Genomic DNA, 20,190 nt, shown 5'->3' with positions numbered 1-20,190 from the left:
AAACATGCTGGCTAGAGGCCCAGAATGGTGAAACACCCTTCTGCTTTGACCACCCATACAGTTGAGAGTATTTAGTACATGGCTTTCTGCTGTTCAGGAGAAAGTTTTTGCACATTCCCTGAACCTCCTGAAGCATCAGCCATGGTCCATCCAGGACTTAAGACTGAGAGCAGCTAGATTGGGACATGGCAGAAGACTATAGTCCTGGGAGAGCATATCAGGTTCTGAACGTAATGTCAAAGGAGCCCTGGCTGAGAGATCCAACTGCCTGGAAAAACAATGCTGGCAAGGCAGAGTCGGTGCTAGGAGGATCATGTGAGTATGATCCTGGCTTGAGATCGAGCAACACCAAGAAAAGGAGGGGAATGGGAAGTTAAGCATACATCAGTTTGTCTTTCCAAGATAGCAGGAAAGTGTTCGACCATCGTTTTTTGTTCCTGACTGAAACCTGCCCTGGAACAAAAAAAAATTGCATTTTCTGTTGAGACAAGTAGCAAGTCTATCTGAGGTCCCCATTTTAGGGAAATGAATCTCATATCTGGCCTAAGAGACCACTCGTGATCTCTGCTGAACAATCTGCTCAGGCAATCCACCAAGCTATTCTACTCACAAGAGGAGCTGGAGACTTTGAAATGTATTGCAAGATGAAACTCCCAAAAATGTATAAAGATGATCTGATCTGGCTCGTCCCTGCCTATTTACTTAGAACAGCACCATAGTGTTGTCTATGAGGACCTATAGAGATGCTTGATGTGAGGGAGAAAAGCCTATTGAGCCAGAATGTTTAACATTGTCTGGAATCCGGCTTGAGATAGGAACACCCTGGCCACTGTGTAATCCAAAATCACCCCAAATTCTATTCTCTGAACTGGGGAGACTATTGATTTGTCCTCATTGATCAACAGACACAGAACACTGGAGAGGGATTGGATCCTGGATGAACAGACTTCCGCTTGGAGCTTGGATCAATCTCACACCATCCAGATACAGAAATGCTTGCATCACTACTTTCCTTCTGAATGCAGCTACCACCACCATGCATTTTGTGAACACTTTTGAGGCATCAGACCTCAGAACTGTAGGACTGTAAACCGATAATAAATGTTGTTGCCCAGAAATCTTGGAAATCTGCTGTGACTTTGATGGATAGCCACATGGAAATATAAATGCATCCGATGAAGTGAGCTGTAGCTCACGAAAGCTTATGCTCTAATAAATTTGTTAGTCTCTAAGGTGCCACAAGTACTCCTTTTCTTTTTGCGAATACAGACTAACACGGCTGCTACTCTGAAACATGGAAATATGCTTCCTTCAAACGGAGGGCAGTGTACCAGTTGCCAGGATCCAGGGAAGGAATGATGGAGGCCTGGGTGACCATGTGAAACCTTATTTATTAGCACTGTCAAGCGATTAAAAAAGTTAATCGCGACTAATCGTGCAATTAAAAAAATTATTCGGCATTAATCACACTGTTAAACAATAGAATACCATTTATTTAAATATTGTGGATATTTCTACATTTTCAAATATTAATTTCAATTACAACACAGAATACAAAGTATACAGTGCTCACTTTATATTTATTTTTGATTACAAGTATTTGCACTGTAAAAAAATTTTAAAAAGATATTTTTTAATTCCCCTAACATACGTACTGTAGTGCAAACTCTTTATCATGCAAGTTGAACTTACAAAAAACCTTTTGTAGTGATAATCAAGCTGGGCCATTTCCAGCAGTTGACAAGAACGTGTGAGGAACAGTAGAGGGTGGGGGGGAAATAAACATGGGGAAATAGTTTTACGTTGTATAATGACCCATCCACTCCCAGTCTTTATTCAAGCCAATTTAATGGTGTCCAGTTTGCAAATTAATTCCAATTCACCAGTCTCTCATTGAAGTCTGTTTTTGAAGTTTTTTTTGTTGAAGAACTGCCATTTTTAGGTCTGTAATTGAGTGACCAGAGAGATTGAAGTGTTCTCCGACTGGTTTTTGAATGTTATAATTCTTGACATCTGATTTGTGTCCATTTATTCTTTTACGTTGAGACTGTCCAGTTTGGCCAATGTACATGGCAGAGGGGCATTGCTGGCACATGATGGCATATATCACATTGGTAGATGCACAGATGAAGAGCTTCTGATAGTGTGGCTGATGTGATTAGGCCCTTTGATGGTGTCCCTGAATAGATATGTGGACACAGTTGGCAAAGGACTTTGTTGCAAGGACAGGTTCCTGGGTTAGTGGTTCTGTTGTGTGGTGTGTGGTTGCTGGTGAGTATTTGCTTCAGGTTGGGGGGCTGTCTGTAAGCAAGGACTGGCCTGTCTCCCAAGATCTGTGAGAGTGATGGGTCGTCCTTCAGGATAGTTTGTAGATCCTTGATGATGTGTTGGAGAGGTTTTAGTTGAGGGCTGAAGGTGATGACTAGTGGCGTTCTGTTACATAAACACCACCCTATACCGGAAACCTACTTACCGCTATACTTACCTACATGCCTCCAGTTTTAATCTAGACCACACCACATGATCCATTGTCTACAGCCAAGCTCTACAATACAACCACATTTGCTCCAACCCCCTAAGACAGAGACAAACACCTACAAGATCTCTATCAAGTGTTCTTACAACTACAATACCCACCTGCTGAAGTGCAGAAACACATTGAGAGAACCAGAAGAGTACCCAAAAGTTACGTACTATAGGACAGGCCCAACAAAGAAAATAACAGAACGCCACTCGCCGTCACCTTCAGCCCCCAACTAAAACCTCTCCAATGCATCATCAAGGATCTACAACCTATCCTGAAGGACGACCCATTGCTCACAGATCTTGGGAGACAGGCCACTCAAAAACAGACTCCAACAAATTATAACATTCAAAAACCAGTTGGAGAAAACTTCAATCTTTTTGGTCATTTGATTACAGACCTAAAAGTGGCAATTCTTCAACAAAAAAACTTCAAAAAACAGACTCCAACGAGAAACTGGTGAATTGGAATTAATTTGCAAACTGGACACCATTAAATTACGTTTGAATAAAGACTGGAAGTGGATGGGTCATTACACAAAGTAAAACTATTTCCCCATGTTTATTTCCCCCCCACACACTGTTCCTCACACGTTCTTGTCAACTGCTGGAAATAGCCCACCTTGACTATCACTAAAAAAGTTTCCCCATCCCACCCCAACCCCATGCCCACCCCTGCCGCTCTCCTGCTGGTAAAAGTTCACCTTACCTGATCACTCTTGTTACAGTGTGTATGGTAACACCCATTGTTTCATGTTCTCTGTATATATAAAATCTCCCCACTGTATTTTCCCCTGCATGCATCCGATGAAGTGAGCTGTAGCTCACGAAAGCTTATGCTCAAATAAATTTGTTAGTCTCTGAGGTGCCACAAGTTCTCCTTTTCCTTTTGCATCCTAGTGAGAGTGATTCCTGAAGACTGATACGGAAGGAGGTTGGGATGGGGAATGGAAATAAACTGCATGGTATAATCTTGGTCCACAGTATATAGGACAGTGGTAATATGGAACCAAGCATATAAGGGGAGGGAGAAAATTGTATATCATGATCTGATTGTGACGTTGCACTCCATATGTTTATGGAAATATGCTTGTGAATGTAAATATAATGGAACTGGAATATGCTTCATGTAAACGGTCTCTTGTAAGGTATCATTACAAAGCTTATAATATACTGAGTGTGTTCATCCTATTTGTATGAATGTATCATTCTCGTATCTGAAGCTAGAAATATGAAGTATTTCTCTGAAGTCCTATTTAACTATGCAAAGTGTGGGCCATTAATAGTGGTTTGGAATCTTGATGGCTCCCATTAACTAGGACAATTGGTGGTAAATGGCTCTGTTTACTTGTAAGCCTTCCAGTATACATATGTGCCAGCCAGTGAGTAATGAAGTCTCACAGATCATGTGAACATGTCACATGATACTGGAAGCAATCTTAAGCATCAACTGGTGCTTTTCCATTTAGAACAAAGGGTGAGAACCCAGAGAGAGACAAAGGATTCCCGCCTTGTGTCAAACCTATAAAAGGGGGTGGAACAGAACTAAGGGGGCAGCAATCATGAGAAAACCCCTAGTTACCACATGAGCTGGAACTAACAAGAACTGTACCAGGGGAAAGGATTGGGCCCAGGCTAAGAAGGAGTCTAGTCTCCAAAAGAAGCTTATTGGAACATCTCTGAGGGTGAGATTTACCTGTATTCAGTTTTTTAAATGTATTAGGCTTAGACTTGTGTGTTTTGTTTTATTTTGCTTGGTAACTTACTTTGTACTGTCTGTTATTACTTGAAACCACTTAAATCCTACTTTTTATACTTAATAAAATCACTTGTTTATTAATTAACCCAGAGTAAGTGATTAATACCTGGGGGAGCAAACAGCTGTGCATATAATCTCTATCAGTAATATAGAGGGTGGACACTTTATGAGTTTACTCTGAATAAGATTTATACAGAGTAAAACGGATTTATTTGGGGTTTGGATCCCATTGGGAGTTGGGTGCTGGAGACACTTGCTGGAGTACTTGCTGAGAAGTTTTTGGTTAAAGTCTGCAGCTTTGGGGGTGTGGACCAGACCTGGGTCTGTGTTGCAGCAGACTAATGTGTCTGGCTCATCAAGGTAGGTTCAGGAGTCCCAAGCCATCAGGGAAAACAGGCTCAGAGGTAATTTCAGCACATCAGGTGACAATCCCAAGGGGGGCTCTGTGAGTGAACCCGTCACACTGATATTCTATCCTCCACAAGGCAAAGTGTTTGGGATTTCCCATCTGGAAGAACTCATCGAAGAAGAAAACTGACCTATATTGGTCAGGCTGCCTCAATGAGAAAGGCAGGTATCTCTGTAAAGTCTGAGTGTGGAATGGCTTTCTTTTAAGGAAAGGTGTATAAATTCTCAACAACTGCAACAGTCTCAAAGGTTCATCTTCTGTGATAAGACTGTAAGATCTTTGCAGGGGACATCCTGGATTGTTTGCTTGAGCTCCTGTAGTAGACCTGAGGATTGAAGCCACGAATATCAGCACATAGATATTGCAGATGCCAGCCTTCTGTTTGTTGAATTCATGCCACCCAAACATGCTTGCAGAGAGGTGTGAGCCACCAACTTGCTCTTGTCCAACAGTTTCTGGAATTCCTGCCTGGCATCCTCTGGCAACTTGTCTAAGAACTTCAGCATATTGTCCATAATCAGGCTGAGTTTGAGGCACTCTGATTCATTGCTGAGACTATTAAGGAGCCTGGCAAAGGATGGGTATAAAAATGTCCTTGACGAGCGACATGGAACCTGATCTTATTTCTCTTACCTAGGGGAGGCAGAGTGGAAGGCATTTGCTGCAAGGATTTTGCCAGTTCTACTATGGCGTCATTGATAATAGACAGGTTTCATAGTAGCAGCCGTGTTAGTCTGTAGTGAGCTGTAGCTCACGAAAGCTTATGCTCTAATAAATTTGTTAGTCTCTAAGGTGCCACAAGTACTCCTTTTCTTATTGATAATAGAGCCACTGTAGAAGGCCCTGCCAAACCCAGAATGTCTACCAGTCTGTAGTAACTCTCCTGGACCACCTCAACAGGAATATCAAGAGAGGTGTCAATTCTCTTTAAAAGGTCTTGATACCCTGAAGTCATCTTGGACAGGTGAGGAATCCTCTGGAACCTACAATCTCCTCAGGCAATGAACAGAAAGAATGCAAAGGAGGCTGCGGCTGATCCTCCTGCAGCATAATGGTTGGGAATTCTAAAGCCTACAGGACTTCAGGGTCTTGCTCAGAATTACAATAACCTCCTGGACCTCCTCCCATGTGCTAGAATGTTGTTTGCAAGGAAGTCTTAAAGTTTGAAGAACTTCGGAGGACCTGGAAGCGGGAGGCATGGCCCCTACAGGTTCCAGTAGGGTAATGGGTACAGCATAGGACCCCACCGATGACTGCTCCAAAGGTCTCTGTCTCTAGGTTATTTCTGGATATCAGGTGGATATCTGTACTGGAACTCACTTGATGAAGGGGAAGGGGAGTGCTGCCTTCTATTCTGAGAACAAGGGGCACAAGAGCCTACCTCAGACTCTGAGGAGGACCCTCTGTCACCTGACAGACACCCCCAAGGTCCTAGGCCATTGCTCCAGAGAGATTAGTACCAAGGATATCATGCTGGGTTTGCCCTGGACTGCACAGGCTGTGAAAGTATCAAAAGTTTCAAAGATCTAGCCCCCCACAGTACCGAGGATTAATCCTTGCTGCAAGGTAAGTGCACAGCTGGGGCCTGAGGATCCTTCGGTACCAGCCGGCTTAACTCCTGTATCATCAGGGAGCTCAGTGCAGAGAGGTAGAACAAGTCTTGTGTGCTGCATAGGCCCTCAGCATTGTCCATACCATGAGATTTTCCTGGTGCTGTTGTTGCATGGAAGTAGTCTGTACTCTAGTAGGGGTCAGTCTCAATGACTGAGGCACCAGTGCCAGAACTGATGATCCTGATGAGATTTGGTTGGTACCAGGGAAGCATCTTTCCATAGAGGATGCCCTTCCCTGTCCTCCAGAGCTAGTGGATGATACTAGGGATCGCCTAGCAGAATTAAGTCTAGGCTCCTTTGATGAATCTGCCCTCTTGTGCTTCTCTCTCAGCACTGGAGAAGGAACTGGTACCAATGATCAGAACCAATCAAGTGAATGCCACCAACTACTTACAATAAACAAAGCAAATTTCTCTGTAAAGAGAAAAAGAAAGTGCCGACTACCAATCACAGGTGGTAAGAAAGAAAAGGAGTACTTGTGGCTTAGAGACTGGAAGTGAGGGGGTTTGGTCAGCTCAGCCCTTTATAAAATCATACTGTAGCATGAGGCAGCAGAGGGCACTTGCACTGCCCTGAAGGGTAAAGATAAGAGAAAAATCTCAGACCCTGGAACATTGGGCATGCACACACCTGAAACAGCATGGAAATGTGCAATCTCACTAAAAACTTGTGCATTTCAAAAGAAAGATGAAATATGAGGTCATTGTACAGGTGTAAACCTCATGCAATTCCACTAAGTACAGCTGAGAACGCAGCTGCACAAAGAGCATTTAGCACAAATAAGTCCCCTTTTTAAGAAAAAAAAAATCGGAGACTCCCTTCTCCTACCCACATTTGTTCGATATCATTGCCAATTGCTGTCATTCAGTAATCATCTCTGAATTAAGGTAGCTGAATTGAAAATCCTTACTACTTTGTTATTGTTTAGGTTTGAAAGCTGAGGGCAATTGTATAGATATTGGAAATCACAAACAAACAGCTTTCAAAAGAGAAATGAAATAGTTTTATTGTTTGATTTCTTAGGAGATTGAGGGTAAAATTTTCCAAAGTGCCAAAGTTACTTAGGAGCCTGAGTCAGATTTTCAAAAGTGACTAAAAGCCAATGTGTCTTAGGCCCTCCTTCATTGCAACTTAGCATCATAAGGGTATGACTATACTACCTACCAGATCAGCGGGCAGCGATCGATCCTATTCTAGACGCGATAGATCGACCCCCAAGCACTCTCCTGTCAACTCCTGTACTCGAGCACCATGAGAGGCACAGGCAGAGTCAACAGGGGAACAGCAGCAGTCGACTCACTGCAGCGAAGACACCGCGGTGAGTAGATCTAAGTACATTGACTTCAGCTACATTATTCACGTAGCTGAAGTTGCGTAACTTAGATTGATTCCTCCCCTCCTCCCCCTCTCCCTCCGTGTAGACCAGGCCTTAGAGTCAGATTTTCAAAGATATTTAAGCACCTAATGGGATTTTCAAAAGAAAATGGGCAGGCTTTTAACCTAGGCAGGTTAAGCTAACCTGTGTTGGCACTTTTGAAAACCATACTAGGCTCCTATCTGCATCTTTAGGAACCTAAGCCCCACCGAAAAGAGCCTCAGACACATTGACTTTCAGTCAATTTTGAAAATGTGACCCAATTAACTTTGGAAAATTGAAACCTGAGTCTAAGTCTCTTCCCTTGCCAATGTGGCAGGAAAGAAGAAAGCCAAACATATAATATGTAAGCAGAGAAAGTATTTGGCGTATGCTACTAGCTTTTAGCATTAAGCAGCAGTGGTGAAAGAGGTAGTTTACATAGGCAGAAACAAGTCCTTTTTTACCCTCTGTACACATGTTTGTCTTTCGGCTGTGCATGTACTATATATGTATCACTATATATACATATACGTATATCTAAGTAGAGGCAAGAAGGAGAAAACTAGTAAAATAAGCAGATCATGTTTTACCCTTAAATATTTATGGCCCAATCCTGGTCTCCATTAATCTACTTTTCTGATCTGGAAGCACAAAACTAACTTGTTCCCAAATTATAGGGGGAATCCTTAAGGGTTGTGTTGGTGTAGCTGATCATATCCCATCCCTTGCTGCACAGAAGGGCTATGATAATTGGGGTGTATACACTTACCCTAAGCGCAATGCTAAAAAGTGAGTGAAGTTCATAAAGTGTGATTACACTAACCTATAATAATAAATGTTGATGGGAAAAGTTGCAAAGGGAAGACAAAGATTGAATTAGTACAAACAAAAAGGCCTACTGAGATAATTCAAGGACTATGTTAAGATTATGTCTTGTAAACAAGAGAAGTGTTGAACCAGAAATCAGTGAAACAAAATTGGTGTGCCAGATATTAGGCCTAACTATTCTGTCCGTTACTTCCTTTGGGAATCTTAAAGAAAGAGATTTGGGGAGAAAAATTGGTTATTGGAGCAAGCTTCACCATCATAGCTGCCACCCTACCCTTCTGGGACCCTGGACCTTCTTCATCCTAAAGCTAAAATGTTCTGACCAGAGCGGGACAAAGAGAGATGATATTACTGCCTCTACTAACTGATCCCCAAACATCACCTGGGTTGTGACACTTTGTCTCTCTTCCCCCACCATGACTTTTTCCTTCCCCATCTTATTTCTTCTCTTTCTGTCCCTCTCCTTTTTCCTTTTCAATAAAAGTCTGGCTTAACCAGCCAAGCCTGCATATTTTGCAATACTTCCAAAAGCCTGTGACCAGGAAGAGACAACTAAAAACAATGCCCTGAACAGCCCAATACTGGTACAAGTTTGCCAGTTCTCAGAGTGACTGATAAGACTGTTGTGTTTGTGTTTCTCCAGCAGTGAGTTTGCAAACAAAACTCAGTGCCAGAGAGAGAAGCTACATTTTCTGTTTTTGTTTCTGTTCTTTTCCTTTTCTTTTTATGCAAGTTTGTCTTATTTTGTCTTCTAGGAAATGACATCAAACTATAATAGCAGCAATAACAGCAGCTCCACTCATCTCAACTAACTTCTTCTCTTTTCCCAAAAAGGACAGTTATTACCATCTTTAATACTTTATAACAGAATGTCAAATGGGAGGGGGTAGGTTTCCTTCTAAAAACTCTCCAGCTGAAGGGGAAGGGAACAAGGGATGTTGTTAAAATGAAAGCCTGTTAACATAGCTTACAGTTCAAATGTTTGAACTATTTTCCCTTTTCAGTATTTGAATAAAATGCGGAAAAGGTTTTAATGATATATTTCTCATTGTACTAAGCAGTCTAAGATCTCTGTATACCAACCTGTTTAACGTTGGACAGTGACAGGGTCTTGTTAACACTTTTGACTCTCTGGGCTTGAGACGGGGTGGAACTCACCACCGTGACACCTCATACTGGCTGTCTTGGGAATGAGCTCTGTGCCCTCTTCTGGTGGTGTCTCGCCTGCTCTCACTTCTGCTCCTGGATCCATGTCACCCCAAGGACACAGCACTCCAGCAGTCTCACACTTGGTTCTCCCCGCTTCCAGTGGGAGGTGGAGCTGTACTCCACTGTCCAGCCACTTCCTTCAGCAGCAGCCACAGCCAGTTGTCTGGCTACTTCCTCAGTGGCACGGAAGGGGTGGGGGGAACCCGGTCACTAATCTGGGTCCTGGCCCAGAGACCCTGTAGAAGGTCGCTGCTTACAGCTCCCACTCCAACTCTTTAGTAGGTTTCCCTAGGCCACTTCCCTGTGACCCCAGCACCCTCTTTGCCCTTGCCTCAGAGCCTCAGCCTGCCAATCCTTGCAGCCCGCCAGGAGCTGCCTTTAGTTCCCTAGCTCTCTGCCTGCAGTAATGTTCTGCCCAGGGTGTTTGCTACCCTCACCTTGCAAGGCAGCTGGCCCTTCTCGCTCCTCAAGCTCCAGGAAGTGACTGAAGCTGCGCTGCTCTGCTCTGCAGCTCTTCTTATATTGGCCAGCCCAGCCCTGATTGGCTGTTCCTCGCAGCCCCTCTCTAATTGGCTGCCTCCTATGCAGCTTCCCTAGGGCTCTATTAACTCGTTAGGGGCCAGATTGCGGCACATGCCCCATCACACACCCTCCCCCTTAAGACTGACTACCCCAGGGGGTGTATAATCGTCCCTGCTTCTCACACAGCTGTGCCCTCAGGACGTCCCTCTGCCTCAGGTTCTCTGCTAGGAGGTGCAATCTGCCTCCCTCCTCCAGAGTCTGGGTCCCTACTGCATCCTGTCCTGCTTCAGTGTGGGTTCCCTTATCTGTCTGAGTCCTCTCCATCCCAGTCATCTTATCATAGAATCATAGAAGATTAGGGTTGGAAGAGACCTCAGGAGGTCATCTAGTCCAACTCCCTACTCAAAGCAGGACCAACAACAACTAAATCATCCCAGCCACAGCTTTGTCAAGCCAGGCCTTAAAAATCTCTAAGGATGGAGATTTCACCACCTCCCTAGGTAACCCATTCCAGTGCTTCACCACCCTGCTAGTGAAATACTGTTTCCTAATATCCAATCTAGACCTCCTCCACTGCACCACTGAGATCAGCCAAGCTCCATCCTCTTTGGAACCCTCCTTCAGGGGTTGAAGGCTGCTATCAAATCCCACCTCACTCTTCTCTTCTGCAGAATAAACAAGCTCAGTTCCTTCAGCCTCTCCTCATAAGTCATGTGCCCTAGCCCCCTGATCATTTTTGTTGCCCTCCGCTGGCCTCTCTCCAATTTGTCCACATCCTTTCTGTAGTGGGCGGACCAAAATAGGACGCAATACTCCAGGTGTGGCCTCACCAGTGCTGAATAGAAGGGAATAATCACTTCCCTCAATCTGCTTGGCAATGTTCCGACTAATGCAGCCCAATATGTCATTGACCTTCTTGGCAACAAGGGCAACTATTGACTCATATACAGCTTCTCGTCCACTATAATCCCCAGGTCCTTTTCTGCAGAACTTCCATTTAGCTAATCGGTCCCCAGCCTGTAGCGGTGCATGGGATTCTTCTATCCTAAGTGCAGGACTCTGCACTTGTCCTTGTTGAACCTCATCAGATTTCCTTTGGCCCAATCCTTCAATTTGTCTAGGTCACTCTGGACCCTATCCCTACCCTCCAGCATCTCTATCTCTCTCCCCAGCTTAGTGTCATCCACGAACTTGCTGAGGGTGGAATCTATCCCATCCTCCAGATCATTAATAAAGATGTTGAACAAAGCCGGCTCCAAGACCGATCACTTGAAACTCCACTTGATACTGGCTGCCAACTAGACATTGAGTCATTGATCACTACCCATTGAGCCTGACAATCTAACCAGCTTTCTATACATCTTATAGTCCATTCATCCAATCCATACTTCTTTAACTTGCTGGAAAGAATACTGTGGGAGACCATATCAAAAGCTTTGTTAAAGTCAAGATATTTCACATCCACTGCTTTCCCCATATCCACAGAGCCAGTTATCTCATAGAAGACAATCAGGTTGGTCAGGCATGACTTTCCCTTGGTGAATCCATGTTGACTGTTCCTGATCACCTTCCTCTCCTCCAAGTGCTTCAAAATGGTTTCCTGGAGGACCTGCTCCATGATTTTTCCAGGGACTGAGGTGAGGCTGACCAGTCTGTAGTTCCCTGGGTTCTCCTTCTTCCTTTTTTTAAAAGTTGGGCACTATATTTGCCTTTTTCCAATCATCTGGGATCTCCCTGATTGCCACGAGTTTTCAAAGATAATGGACAATGGCTTTGCAATCACATCAGCCAATACCCTCAGATGCATTAGATCTGGACCCAAGGACTTGTGTATGACCAGCTTTTCTAAATAGTCCTTAACCTGTTTTTTCATCACTGAGGGCTGCTCACCTCCTCCCCATACTGGGAGGGAGCTGACCTTGTCTGTGAAGACCAAGGCAAAAAAAGCCACGTCCCTGCCTCCCCCTGCTGGATGTGGGAGAGAGCTCTCTGCAAGGACCATGGTCATCGCTGCCACATCCCTCTTGACAGTCTCTGATCTAGCCTGGTTCCCAGACATCTCTTTGCTACCCCCCCTTCTCCTGGGGGGGGGGGGGAGTACCTTCTTATATAGACCTCCTCATGGCACTGACAGCCAACTCTTTGCCTCCCTTTTGTCTAAGGGCCTCATATGGTCCTTCCCTTGCTCAGCTCCTTTCCTGGGGCTAGCCTTGAACTTACAGCTCAGGTCTGGGCACTCCCTCCATTGGTGCCCCTCTTGCTCACAGGCCCAACTTGCCCATCCCCTCCCTGTTCTCCTCACAGGTGGGTGTTTTCCTGGGCTCTATTTTCTTCCCATTCTCTGGGTGAGGTCTCTGTCATCCATCCCAATGGGGACACTCTGCTTTCCAGTGCCCTTGTCACCCACAGGCATAACAAGACCTCCTGGTCTTGGTACTTGGCTTCCCCTTTCACTCCCTTTGATTTTTATGGACTCCCCCTCGCAGCGACCTGAATTGGTACAGCTGCTGCTCTGCTAGCCAGGTCACATAGGCCTGCATGTACGCTTGTGCCTCCCATTGTCTCTATTGGGTTTTGAGCACCTTTGGCAGCAATGCACTTTTCCACAGGGGCATTGACTCTGGAGTCTAGTCTAGGAATGCACCAGAACCCTCCGCAAAGAAGACCTCTTTATACCCTGAATCCATTGTCTCCATGTTCCATGTCCCTCAAATCTCTGAAACAGGAAGTAGTCTCCATCATCCTCTATCCTCCCCTTATATCAGGATGACCATGTGCCCACATTCTCTACCATATGTGATGGGGTGGGACTCACCAGCATGGCACCTCCTACTGGCTGTCTTGGGAATTAGCTCTGTTCCCTCTTCTGGTGATGTCTCAGCTGCTGTCATCTCTGCTCCTGGACCCATGTTGCCCCAAGGACTGCAGTGTCCTCTTCAGGACAAAGACTTCTGGCTGTGTCACACTCAGTTCTCCCCCCATTCCAGGGGAACTGCAGTCCACTGTCCAGTCACTTCCTTTGGTGGCAACTGCAGCCAGTTTTCTTGCTGCTTCCTTAATGGTGAGGAAAGGGGCGGTGGAACCTGGTCTGCCCACTACACCAGGTCCCAGTCCAGGGACACTATAGAAGGTCGCTGCTTGCACCGCTCCCTCCGACTCTTCAGTAGGTTTCCCATGGCCATTTCCCCATGCCCCAGCACCCTCTTTGCCCTTGCCTCAGGGCCTCAGCCTGCAGATCCTTGCAGCCCTCCAGGAACTGCCTTTAGCTCCCCAGGTCTCTGCCTGCAGCACTGCTCTGTCTAGGGAACTTGCTACCTTCAGCCTGCAAGGCAGTCCTCCTCCCTTCTCCAGCTCCAGAGAGTGACTGAAGCTGGTCTGCTCTGCAGCTCTTCTTATGTGGGCCAACCCAGCCCTGACTGGCTGCTCCTCACAGCCCCTCTCTAATTGGCTGCCTCCTGCACAGCTTCCGTAGGGCTCTGTTAACCCCTTATGAGCCAGTTTGGGGCACACGCTCCATCACAAGACCCCGATATCCCACCTAAATTAATACAACAGGGGACATGTTGAGAGCACTGAGACACTTTAGCTAATCCCCAGTGCCAGCAATTGTCCCTTGTGGGCCACTGCAGCTTGAAATAAATTAGAGCTAATCTGAGGTTGCTCTGATTTACAGCAGGGCCCAGACAGACACAGGAAAGTGGGTGGGATGGGAAAGTGTGGCTTTTTGCCACCTTTTCCCCCTTCCCTCAAATCCTGCACAAAGTTAAGCTTTGCCAAACTCAAAGGACTTGGTTTTTAAATGTTAACATATAGGGCCACATTTTGAAACCTCATTAACCTGCATTTTTATGCACACAATTGGCAAGTGCAAATAAATACAGCAACAATTTAAATTATTTACATATCCAATTATCCGACTATGCTTCAAAATTAGGTGCTTAGGTGCCTAAACTGCATGTACAAAACCATACAGTCATTAATACAAACAAAATTGTCTGCCAAAAATGGAACCCTGCTGCTGTTAAAATTATCTTCCTGCCTCATCAGTATATGTCATTTTTCCCTAAATCCCTCAGCTGGCTCCCATCTTTCTCCGCAAACACAAATTTGTTGCATTTATTTCCAAAGACCTTCACAATCTGCATTGCACAAATGAAGCAGTCTTGATTGCCTGCTATGCTGACAAGGACTCACATGCTTTCTCCCATGTCTCTTCTTACAAATCTGAAGAGCTCCCAGTCAAAATCTGTAAAGCCGTAATCTTATCTTGAGTTTCTGGACTTAATACAGGGTTAAAAGGGTGAACTGCTATGGCCTGCAATACAGGAGGTCAGATTGATGATGTAATAATCTCTTCTGCCTAAAATTTATGAATCCTCCTTCAAGACCCTCCTCCATAATGCATAGTATAAACTGCAACATACTAATAGGTAGGCAGGTGGTGAGATGCAATTACTGCTTCTTATTGGCTAAGAAATGTGCATATTATTATTATTATTATTAGTCTGTCTCTTCACCCCATCCCATGTCATGTATTGACTGTTATATCTTATGTTTTTAGGTTGTGGCACACATAGCCTGTTTTGATTGTTCATCTTGTAGGCTAATGGATCTACAGCATTACCAGGAGACCTGGAAGGACACGACTGATCCTCCAACAGACCACTATGTTAATGATCTCGTAGGATTCTACAATAATATTTTGTCTTCTACCCTTGATAGGTAGCCTCTAACTGATCTTTTTGTTGGCTTCATCGTCACAGTTCACCTTGGTATACAGATGACTTACAAAAGATGAAATGTGAGGGAAAATGCCTTCAGGGGCAGGGGCAGAACTCTGGTGCTGAATATGATCAGCTGGTTCAAATCATTTTTAATCCCACATGCTTGAACTGTACAGCAGGCAAACATGATATTCTTTGCCCCATTGTGGCATCTACAAAAGCTCAGTAAGAGCATTTGTTCTGAGTGCTTGATCAACCCAATCTGACTCCACTCAGGCGTATTTGTGCCCCACTCAGTGAGAAAAACTTTGATTATTTTACCATAAAATTATGTGTATTTAGATTGAGGTATTTGCTTTCATGGTTACAAAAGGAGACAAAGGCTAGGTCTTTTCTGGCTGAGTTTAGGCCACTACTGCTCATTGAAATATGGAAGTATTGGGAGGACCTTGTCCCAAAACCTATTCTGTGAACCTGTGTCCCTCCTGGCTGGTGAAAGCCTGTAGGAAAGTATTGAGTCCATTATAGGGTGAGCTTGTCAGTACCTCTCTTCAGGAAAGCAAGGTATTGGTTCTCTTAAGGATGCTGTCTTGTAGCCTTTGAGTAAAAAAACAAAACACCCCCCCCCCCCCAGTGCTGGCAATGACTAATTACTGGCCAGTATTTAATCTTCCATTTTTGATAGAGAAAGTTGTGGTGAGAAAGTATCACCTAAGTGCCTCAGATTTCTTTGACCATTTTCAGTCTGGCTACAGATTTGGGGTGGCACAGAAACAGTGCTGGTATCATGATAACCCTGCAATGAAAACTAAATTCCATGTTGAAATTGTCTATTCTTTCAGCAGTGTTTGATACTACTGACAATTTGATTTTGCTGACTCTCTTACAGTCAGCAGTGGCAGTTGATGCTGAAGCTCTTAGGTGGCTTTGATCTTTCCTTGTTGACCCTTTCCACAGGGCAGGGTGTGGCGATTACTCCTTCTTTCTCAGGGCCCTTAGTCTAGTGTTGTCTTTAATTCCAGAAGATTCTATCTTGTCTCCCCTCCAGTTGACATGTATACAGAGCAGCTGGGAAGTTTAGTGAGAAGGCATGGGCTTCTGTTGCTTGCCACTTATGGATAACATCCAGCTTTATGTCTCCATTTCACTCAATCGAGACAGTCCTCTTGAATATCTGGGGGTTACGTTGGATTGTTTTCTACTATGACTTGATTACATGACAGCAATTACAAATATAGCTTTTTACCATCTGCAAGGGGATTGTGACTGTGCTCCATACTTTCATCACCTCAGGAATGGTGTATGTTAATGTGCTCTACATGGGCTATACCTACACCAGGCATGTAAGTGGGAGGAATATGCTGCAGCCCACTCGCTAAGTGGTGTCTATGGATGGGCAGCATACATTACCAGTGCTCTATGATATCCACAGGCTGCATGTTGGTTTTAATCTATAAAAGTCCAAGAGGGCTTGAGATCTTCTGACCTGAGGGATGGAGTCTCTCCTTGTGCCAAGCTACCACAACTGATCAGCAGACTTCTCTGAACTCGATACCCCTTGTTATAAAAAGGGGACTACAGGCAGAGCATTCTCCATAAGGATCACTTTCCTTTGTAATGTTCTGCCCTTAAAGATCTGATATAGGCCAGAGCTGTTGACCTTCTAGGCACCCTGTGAAGCCCATCTTTTTGAGAGGGAAATGACAGAGGACAGAAGCAGTTGAGAGTGACACTTGACTAATGAGAAAATGCAGCAGTGGCTTTAAGCCATGTTGGTCACCTGACCAGTGATGACATTGTGTACATAAGGTTAATTTTTACTTTGTATCATCTACGTTGTATTTTCAAACATATATTGATGGTGCCCAGAGTTTTGGATGTCTGTCCCTTAGTGTGGAGACTGTACAAAGCTGAAGTCTAAATCAATAAAGTAGCTGGAGAAAACAGATATGCTTTGAACCTGCTCCATAATATCTCCTTTAAAATACTCATCTGTGGTTACTGCAGTAACAAATTTAAAAAACAGTTTAATTTCAACTATGTGAAGACTTTGCACAATTAACAACAGACAACTAGCAAATCTGAAGCAGTACTGAAATTGCTTTAATGTTTGACTCTGTTGTAGTGTAAGCCTTTCCTAATGATGTCAACTTTCAATGACTCTCCAATATTGTTTCTAAATGTAGAGATTGAAAATTGCACTGGTCAGAGATCTGGGACTTGTGACACTAAATCTTGTATCAAAGACCTAACAGCTGTGCTAATTTGAGGGATCAGTGACTGTTTTACTGGCAGATATCTTGTGAACTAACAGGGTAGCTGGATGTGATAGCTATCCAAGATTGCCTATGACTTTCCATTGTAAGACCCTGTTTTCCATTGCTTATAACTTTGCCAAACTTTAACCATTTGGGCAGAAATTTTCCAAACCAGGTTTTTGCCTCATGCTCTGTGTGGTGTATTTTTTGTGTACACGAGTGTTTTGGAGCAGGGAGAAGTGTGAAGGGTTGCATCAGTAACAGTGATGTTGCTATTTCCAAGAATGAGGGTAGGGAATAATATATTTAACATTAGCAAAATATATCTGTATGTTATAACCATATCTGTTTCTTTGAGAAGGTCTAGAGAGTCCTTTGCTTTGGACCACGGTCTGGCAGTTTGGCAAAGGGATCTCTCTAGTATCGGAAAAGTGCTTTTTGCTGTCCCTCTGAAAATCTGCCCAAATTTGGCCAAGTTAGAAGTCTCAGGGAATTGCCAGGTGCACATGCTCCATAGAAGCTTGTTGGAGCTTGGTAGTTAAATTCTCCTTACATTTCATCTGCACTGAGCATACTGTATCCTCAAACATTGCACTGAGTATGCATCACCCCACAGACCATGCTGAGCAAACTCTAGATGAGGTCTGCAGGACTGTCCCTGCAAATGTTCCTCCCGGCTGACTGGGACCATTCTGATTTGTGGGCACTGTAACTGAGACCACGAAGACTATCTCCCTTGTGATGTCCCCTTGCTGACAGCTAGGCAGGAGGAAAGAGGAGGAAGAAACCACCTGATTAGAATGCAGAGAGGTGAGAAAGAGAAGAATGACAGAGTAGACTGGTGAAGGTTAGGAGCAAAGTGTTGTCCACGCAGAGGATAACAACCTACTCCTGTGCTCAAAGGGTTGAGGTCTGTGCTTAGACCTAAAGGTTCCAGTAGTCCTGCTGATGATCTATGTGAGCGTCAATATGGTTCCACGTGACAGGGTTTCTGCTTTTTAAGTTTTCTTTTAAGCTTAAGAAGTTACTTACAAAAAAACTTCATTAACAGAGAACATTAAAGTTGCAAAGTCAAGCATTCAAAAATTAGGATATGCCACATTTAAGGTTACCGGTGCAACCTTAATTTTGTCCCCTTCTGTGTACACATTATGATATATAATTACACTGTCACAATTCTATTGTTTTGAGAGGACCTCTGTCTCTTCCAATGGAGGGATAGAGCTTCCAGGATGGAGAAAAGATAAACCTCAGGGCACACTTTAAATCCTAACAAATTTGAGCTCTTATGGACCAAGGGATGAAGAGAGTTTCAAAGGTGTGGTCCCCAATGGAGATGCCTTGAGAGCTACCCCCTCTCTTTTATACCAGCAACAGGACTCAAATTCAGCTGCCTCCATTGACCACAACTCTGGCAGCATGTCATGAGGAGAGAGATGGAGTAGGCTGCTGGCCTGTCTCAAAGCCAGGAAGGACTAACACCATGCTCAAAGTCTATTCAGGCTCTTCCTTCGGGACACAGTTTTATTCTTCCACTACAAAACAACACATCAAAGCTATTCCCCTGACCCACGCAGACAGCAGGGGCCTAGAGGTGTTCCCCCTTGCTTCTCTCTCACTTCCTGTAGGGTCTGCCACAGGCATCCAGCTGTTTCCCATAGTGCCTTCCTTCAACTAAACTCAGGACATTTATAGATAAAAAATGTAAGGTCTTAAAATCAAATTTTACTGAATCTTCAATGTAGGATTTGTGGAGCTATTGAGATTTTACTATGGGATAAAGTAAGAGGAAGTGGTTGGGAGCAAAACTCTGTCACTACACTGATCATAACAGAAGGGAGCTCTCCCTTCTCTCCATGGCTTGGGTAAGTATATCTCCCCCAGAGCTCCCCCTCCTCCTCAGCTGGTGCAGAAAGTCCTCTCCCTTTTGTCTTTTTAACCACTGGGTTCTACAAAGCTGTCATTGTATTCCCTATCCTACCAAAACCCAAGAGGTAATTTGAGTCCCAAGCTGCTGTTCATGTTACAATACAGTTTGTTGCCATAGCCAAGAGGAGATACAGTGGCCAAATGAAGTCAAGTAGAGAAAATAGTGGATCTTACCAGATTTTTTAAGTGCAATATTTAATACTTTTGTCTGACACGCACTTGAAGGTCACATAACTTGTGACCTGACAGTCCTAGATACACTTTGACAGATCATTACAATTCTTTCAAGAGCAGTGAACTTTACCAAACATGATTCTGAATCAGTGTTTCTAGGCTCTACAAAGAGTGGATATAGAACACCACAAACAACCTGTAGATACCACAGTCTGAGCACTTCATTGTGTCACATTCTCTCTCTCCTCGAGTCCTTCCTAAAATATAACCCTGGAATACCATTTCACCATCTCTTAGCAGCCTCCAGTAGTGCACAGAAATTTATCAATGCAGTAAATCATTTCACTTCACACAACAAGCTTCCTTTAAACCAAGATCAATAGCAACTAGCTGCAAATCTGCCATAAAAAGCTTGTATTTATGACCCCTCCTCACTCCCTTTCACAATATCGAAGGACATTAGAGAATCACAGCTTGTGAGGTTAAGTTAGGAAATATCTTTACAATTGTGCTTAATGTTAAAAGAAACTAATGCAAAGATATGTTCAAAACACAAGTCTTTAAATAATACAGTAGCTAGATCATAACATTTTTAGAGATAGACAGAGAAAGTATTGTTTGGATCCAAATTAGGCTGAGATGACGGTTTGAAACCAGATACAATGGAAGGAATTGAACTGTTCATAAGGTCAGCTGTATTCACAAGGTTTACATACACTCAAGAAACGAAAATAGGTCACTTATCTTTGATTATGATTGAAGGGACAGGTTCAAATATTGGTATCCCAGCCAAAATACAAAGAGATTGGATCAGGGGTTCTCATTTTTGCCCATCTCTAGAAATCATGATGTGACATTTGTGATGGATTTATGGCTGATGATATT

The 20,190-nt window shown here is 43.9% G+C and overlaps 1 protein-coding gene across 41 annotated transcripts in view; it reads right to left on the bottom strand.

Annotated features, from left to right (window-relative positions):
• The window catches only part of NRXN1 (neurexin 1), a 1,286,326-nt gene that overhangs the window by 804,692 nt on the left and 461,444 nt on the right, over positions 1–20,190 (bottom strand). The window lies entirely within an intron of this gene.

Source organism: Dermochelys coriacea, chromosome 3 (assembly GCF_009764565.3).
Source record: "Dermochelys coriacea isolate rDerCor1 chromosome 3, rDerCor1.pri.v4, whole genome shotgun sequence".
In the NCBI taxonomy this organism is placed as follows: Eukaryota; Metazoa; Chordata; order Testudines; family Dermochelyidae; genus Dermochelys; species Dermochelys coriacea.
This window is presented reverse-complemented; position numbering and strand designations above follow the sequence as displayed.